Genomic DNA, 6,000 nt, shown 5'->3' on the forward strand with positions numbered 1-6,000 from the left:
GAGAGTTTCGGGGGGTGACAGATGATGTAGATTTTCCTCCCCCGGACCTCCCCCTCTTTTCCTGCAGACGTTCTGAAACAAGACCTGTGCAACTTTCACCTGGTTGCTTTACATCATGGGCCCTTTGACTGAAGTCAAGGAGCTTTTTCCTTTCCTCGAGTTTATTTATCCAAAGACGATTTTCTGACACACGTGCTTGTACAACTGTCGTCTGACTGTTGCTCAAGGGAATTTGTCTAAATTCAGCCAAACAGATTAATATTTAGAATAGTTCGACTAAAACACATATTCACCATAAACTAGTTGCTTATTAGCATGTATATTTAAGCAGGAGTAGCTCTTTAGTAGTCGTTACAAAGCATTGATGAATGCCTTATTCTGGGGGTGAGGGAGTTTGGGTCATTAAGTTTATATTATTAAATATACAACAACTTCCTTACTTACTCTTAAAAAGCAGTAATTAGGAGCTTATTAAGGGACAACTGTTGGCTAATGGCCAAGTAGTTCGAAATTACGGTCATGCAGAAAACCCCTTTATTAAGTGTTTTATAATGATGAAGAAGGGCCAATATGCTACTAATATGCATTCTAATATGCTGCTAGATAATGGTGTATATGTGCACCTTCACATGAGTTGTTTGCTCTTGATGTATTGAGTATGTGTTTCAGAGACTCTTTCGTCTGCGGTCCACAGCATCATGTGTGAGTGTCTCTCAGCGCACCGCGTCAGGATAGATGCTTGTTTTATGTACCTGCCAGGCAAAGCGATATTCCAGATAACACTGAGCTGCGCCCACTCAACTTTTCTTTTCCAGCGCTCATATATTTCTCCAGCTTTTGGCCTCCGCTGTCGCCAAGGCAATTTAGCCATAGAAAAAGTACAGAATCAGCAAAATTGTTCCTCTTGGAGGTAGAGTTGGAAGTGTTGAAAGGCCTCGCCTGCAACTCTCCGACTATCAAAATACTGTAAATCCCGTCCCTCACCTCACCCCCACCTCATCACTGTCTTACTGTTCATCAGCTCTGAGCTGAATTGCATTGGCTACATGCTGCACCACACTGGCTTGAGCTGTCTTTGTTACTCATGCAGAACAATTAATATACAATTCAGTATTCTGCAGCTGTAGTAATGCTTTCTACTGTGTAATTCAGCACCCCAGTGATGTTTATATATTCAGGTTTCCTTGCTTACACTGCTATGAAATGGAAGAGTGACCAAAGGTTTCGGGACTTAGAATCAAGTCATCCGAGCCAACAGGCCACTTCAAAACTTCAGTTTTAATCATTTAAGGAAAATATTTTCTAATAGGTATTGGTTTAAAAAAGGTATGCAGTATATGTACTGTGTTTCTTACAGTACTAGCAGCTATCCATGTGGTGTATACTTATGTACTGTAGTTTCCTCTGCACATACTCGCCCAGGCTTCATGAGTCATCAACATGCGTGCACACACAAACAACACACTCACACACAGAGTGCAGTGAGTGCACAGCTCGGACATGAATCTCCTTCCATGGGCTGGAGGAGTTGGGTTACTCATGAGCCCATAAACATGTGCTGGCGGCGGTCCAAGGCACTGCACCGTAATTACAAACGTTAGAAACAATATATAAAAGACCCTTCCCCGGCAAGGCCGTGTCCTGCGCTGCAATTAGCGTCCTTGTTCAGAATTATCACCCTTCGGCAGCCGCCGCACTGAGTGGGGGCCTTTAATTGGCAGTGTCCTCCTTGGCCTGCTAGAGGACAGCCCTGACGTCTCTCTTTATCTCTATCGCCTTCTTTATTTTTCTTGCAATGTGTGATTTGGTTAATGAAGACTAACTACCTCTGTTTTCCCTATGTGCCATTTCACCTCCGCACGATGATCCTGGAATCACGTGCCCACGCATGCAAGGGATAACACGGGCGCATGTCAAACGGCGCCTCATACATTAATGCTGCGCAGTCTGTACATGCTCTCATGTGTGAACATGAACATACTGTGCGCAGAAAATCGCTTATTATGCTCACAAGTAGACACATATGCGCCACTTCACCCACGCACATGACACTGTAGGCTTTCAGTCATACAGCATGCCAAAGTGTGTGCACGTATGCAGCGAGTGGGTGCTACTGGGCAAGGCCAAGGCCACGGCGGAGCTTGTGTGTTGGTGTTGGGTGAGCATGCGGCAGTGAGAGTTGGCCGCTGTACAGGCCAGCAGAGAGGGTGCGGTGTGTTACATGTTCCACTAATGAGTTTCCTTGGCCAGGCAAGACCGTGGGGCGAGCTTATTAGTAAACAGGCTACAGAGAGGAGCCCCTACAGCCCTCTGCTGCTGCTGCTGCTGCTGCTGCTGCTGCTGCTGCTGCTGCTGCTGCTGCTGCTGCTGCTGCTGCCGCTGCTGCTGCTGCTGCTGCTGGCTCTCCAACTGATCGCTCTGTGTTTCTGCTTCTCTCCATTGTTTTCTCTTCCCCTCTGTTTTGAGCGCTGTAAATTGTCTCTCCCTTCAACTGTACAATTCTCACCCTCCGTCTGTTTTTCTCCCTCTCTCCCTCCTGTAGGCAGCAAGATGGGTTTTGACTTCAGCCACAGGCAAAAAAACAATTTGGCCAACAAGTGAAATCACGGACAGACAGACTGGCGATCGCAGCAGCGTTGTAAGTACCATAATGCATTGTAAATTTAATATGTTGTTTTTTAAAGATGCATTGCAATGTTGTGTTGTCTTACATTACATTTAATGAGATCTGTAATTAGATGATGCGTAAGCTTCATTTGTTATTTGCATGGCATGTAACTTGCTGTGCCTCCAACTGCTGTATTTTCTTTCTCTCTCAGTCTTATTATAATGTGAGCCTGCATTGTTTTAAATCATAATGGCTGTGTATTGTGCCTTTATCCCATTTGAAAGGCCAAGTGGTCCCAATAGTTTATTAGTGCAGCAGATTAAAAAGCAAAACAAAAACAAACATAATCTTGAGCGCACATGCACAAAAAACACTCAGGATGTAATCTTAACTGTCCACTAAGCATAGAAAGTCTTGACTCTCTCTGTGCCGGGGCCTGGATCTGTTAGAAAATGGCTCCCACTCTCTGCCTTCCAGCTCTCCGCTCCCCACCGCCATTTTGTGTATCGCTGCCAAAGTAGTCAGGTAGCAGGATGAGGGGGACAGAGTAAAGTGGGGGAGAAAAAGTGGGTGCAACTGGATGCTGGGTTAAGGAGCAAATTAAAATAAACAGAGAGGAGTGGTAGGAATTGGAGAGAAGAGGTGCTCCAGAGTACAAATGTGGAATACTTAATATGTCGTTTTTCTGAGAGGTTTTTTATTGTTGATGACTGACTGCATACAAACAAGCACCCTCCCCTCTGGACCCTTCCCAGTTCGTCTTCTCAAAGGGCTGACCTTGGGTGAACGCCATAAACGGTTTTCCATCGGGGCAAATGCTCTGGCAGGGCCCACAGCTGCATGACCCCCTTCCACCCTCCATCAGTCCTCCCTCTCACCTCCACACCACCCAGCAGCCCCCAGCAGCCTGGCCCCCACAGTAACACAACCTGCCCGCCTAGAGTACTCAAGAGCCAGAGTGCACGGGTAGAGCTTTAATCTTTGCCCATGTACCTGTCTCCACCCTAACCACAGCACACTGTTAGCTGTTGCTTCAATCCCAACTGTGCCTGTATCATATGCACTTAGTAACCCCAGGCCCCACCCTGTAACCTCCAGCTACAGTAGCTAGCTGCCTGCGGCTCTGGAATTCTGCATGTGCCAGGCATTTGATTACATGTGCAGATGTTATTAAAATCCTCCTCTCGTCTGACCCCAAGACCACAGATACTATATCAGGCTTCCAGTAGGTGTATGCTGCTGCTTTTCTCTTGATCAGCCTGTTGCTAAACTTACCTGCGAACTCACACAAAATCATCCAGTATTTTAGCACACACAGTGGAAGATTAGTGGAATAGTAACAGAAAGGTAACAGGGTAAAAATTGCATTAAAAAAAAAATGGAAAAATCGAACGTAGTTTTGGAACTGTTCCAGTTTAACAGCCCAGTATCCATCTGATTTTCCCACATTATCCACTACATTCACACTTTTTGGAATTGACCTCTGAATGTTGAAAAGTGTATCATCTTTATAGAGAGTTACATATTTTTCATGGAAGCACCACAACCGCCTGACAGTCAGGGGCCAAACTCTTGACACATTTCTAGTACAAAATGTAGAAGAGATGAGCATGTGTATATTATAAATATATGGGAAATCTGCTGTGTCGATGTGGCAAAGCAGCACACACAAACAGCGCATGAGTATATATCAGGGTACTGTATCTGTTTATGGCTTGAATGATGCTGTAAAAACTGTGTGTATCTTTCCCTGGGATGTCACTGATATAGACTTTAGGTGCAAAATATAGCAGAGGTCCCTGCAGCAGTAAGACCTGGCCTATTTAGGCCTGTCACACACAAGCTCTCATTGAGACAGACAGACAGTCGATGGCTTTGCTAACAGTTCAGAATGCACTCTGTCCCCTTTGGCTTCCCGCTCCTTAATCTGGCCATGTGTTTGCATATGGGACAGAGTGGCCTCCATATTGTGTTTGTGGAATGAATTATGAATGCTATTGCATAACCATGGCCTGTTTCTAGGGCATATCTCTACAGCATCTACCCAGAGACCAAAGCATGAATACATTTACCCAGCCTAGACCTCTTGGAAATGATACTGTGAAGCTGGTCTGCCTGCGTTTGTTTATGGTTATATAGAGCAGATGGCCATGCAACATGGTCACATATCACACACTGGCTGCCTTGCTGACACTGCCACACACTCAAATGCGTATAGGCAGAAATGTAGGACTATTTCAAGGAGATTCAATTCCACAGAAGTTCATTCATTATTCTTCTATAACTCACAGAAGGAAAAGTATTAAATCTCTTTATCGGAGTACATTACTGGATATTCTCCTTCGTGTTGGCAGCAGTCCTGGAACTATAGGCACTGGCTGCCAAATCAAGCCTTTCAATGCTAACTGTGCTGTATTTACAGCCTTAGCTTTCAGCTGTAAGTGCTAACCACTGTAGTGAGTGTGACTACAGCCAGCTGTAGCCTGGGGGTAACAAGCTCTTCAAGGTTACACACTGCACAGATCCCTTTCTGCCTGGCCTGGCCCTCTGTCTGTCAGCTGAAGTTCATATCCAGAGAGAAAGGTATTTGTCCCACCCTCTAAATATAGCTGGCGACAGATGCAGCTCGATGGGGCACTGCCCAAGCTGAGAGGGGCCCTGCAGGCAGGCCAGAGCAGAGCTGGGCATGCAGACGTGTCAGGACTATAGACTTCTAATAGACAGGGGCCCTACAGGTCACCAGCAGCCACATGGCAGTGCACGTTTCACCAGCTTCCATTAGGACGGCAGCACAGAGACTGAGCCTGTGAATCTTAACATGAACAAGAAAACGACTCATTTCTATGTGTGTATAGACATAGTGCATTGTGGGAAAATATCACAATCTACTCAGAGAGAAAAGCTGAAACTTTTTGGAGGAAAATAATCTTCTAATGGACTTCATGGATGCAATGAAATCTGTACCTCGGCTCAGAATCTTTTGGTACGTGACCACGATTTACGTCAGTATTTTTAATGCTTATTTGTTGTGAACTGTTGTTAATGCAAAATGTCCATTTGATAACAACCTTATGCAATTCTATTAACCTTATAGCCCTGAAGTCAGAGCGGCAGCCGTGGGCTATATGCTGGTTCCACTGTATAAATTTGATCAAGACGCAGATGTGTTCTTTTCCCCATGGTCATCGCCTGGAAAGTCATTCAAGCATATGCAAAGATCCCCTGATATGAGAAAATAATGGATAAAGTGAAGGCGAAGAGTGCCTCAGAGTACAATTTTGCAGTTATACCATTTAACAAGGATGGAAAAAACTTAATGTGGATTGATGTAGAATATGTGTTTTTTGTCTTAACAGCCTATTATAGGATTGACTGCTGTAAGGATTAATGAG

The 6,000-nt window shown here is 44.9% G+C and overlaps 1 long non-coding RNA gene across 1 annotated transcript in view; it reads left to right on the forward strand.

Moving 5' to 3' along the window:
* Positions 1 to 6,000, forward strand: part of LOC139337216 (uncharacterized) — a 39,615-nt gene extending 33,615 nt beyond the window's left edge. The window contains exon 4 of the long non-coding RNA XR_011602525.1: positions 2,543 to 6,000. This is a non-coding gene — a long non-coding RNA (uncharacterized lncRNA). The remainder of the gene's footprint in view (positions 1 to 2,542) is intronic.

This window comes from Chaetodon trifascialis, chromosome 10, assembly GCF_039877785.1.
Source record: "Chaetodon trifascialis isolate fChaTrf1 chromosome 10, fChaTrf1.hap1, whole genome shotgun sequence".
NCBI classification, from domain to species: Eukaryota; Metazoa; Chordata; class Actinopteri; order Chaetodontiformes; family Chaetodontidae; genus Chaetodon; species Chaetodon trifascialis.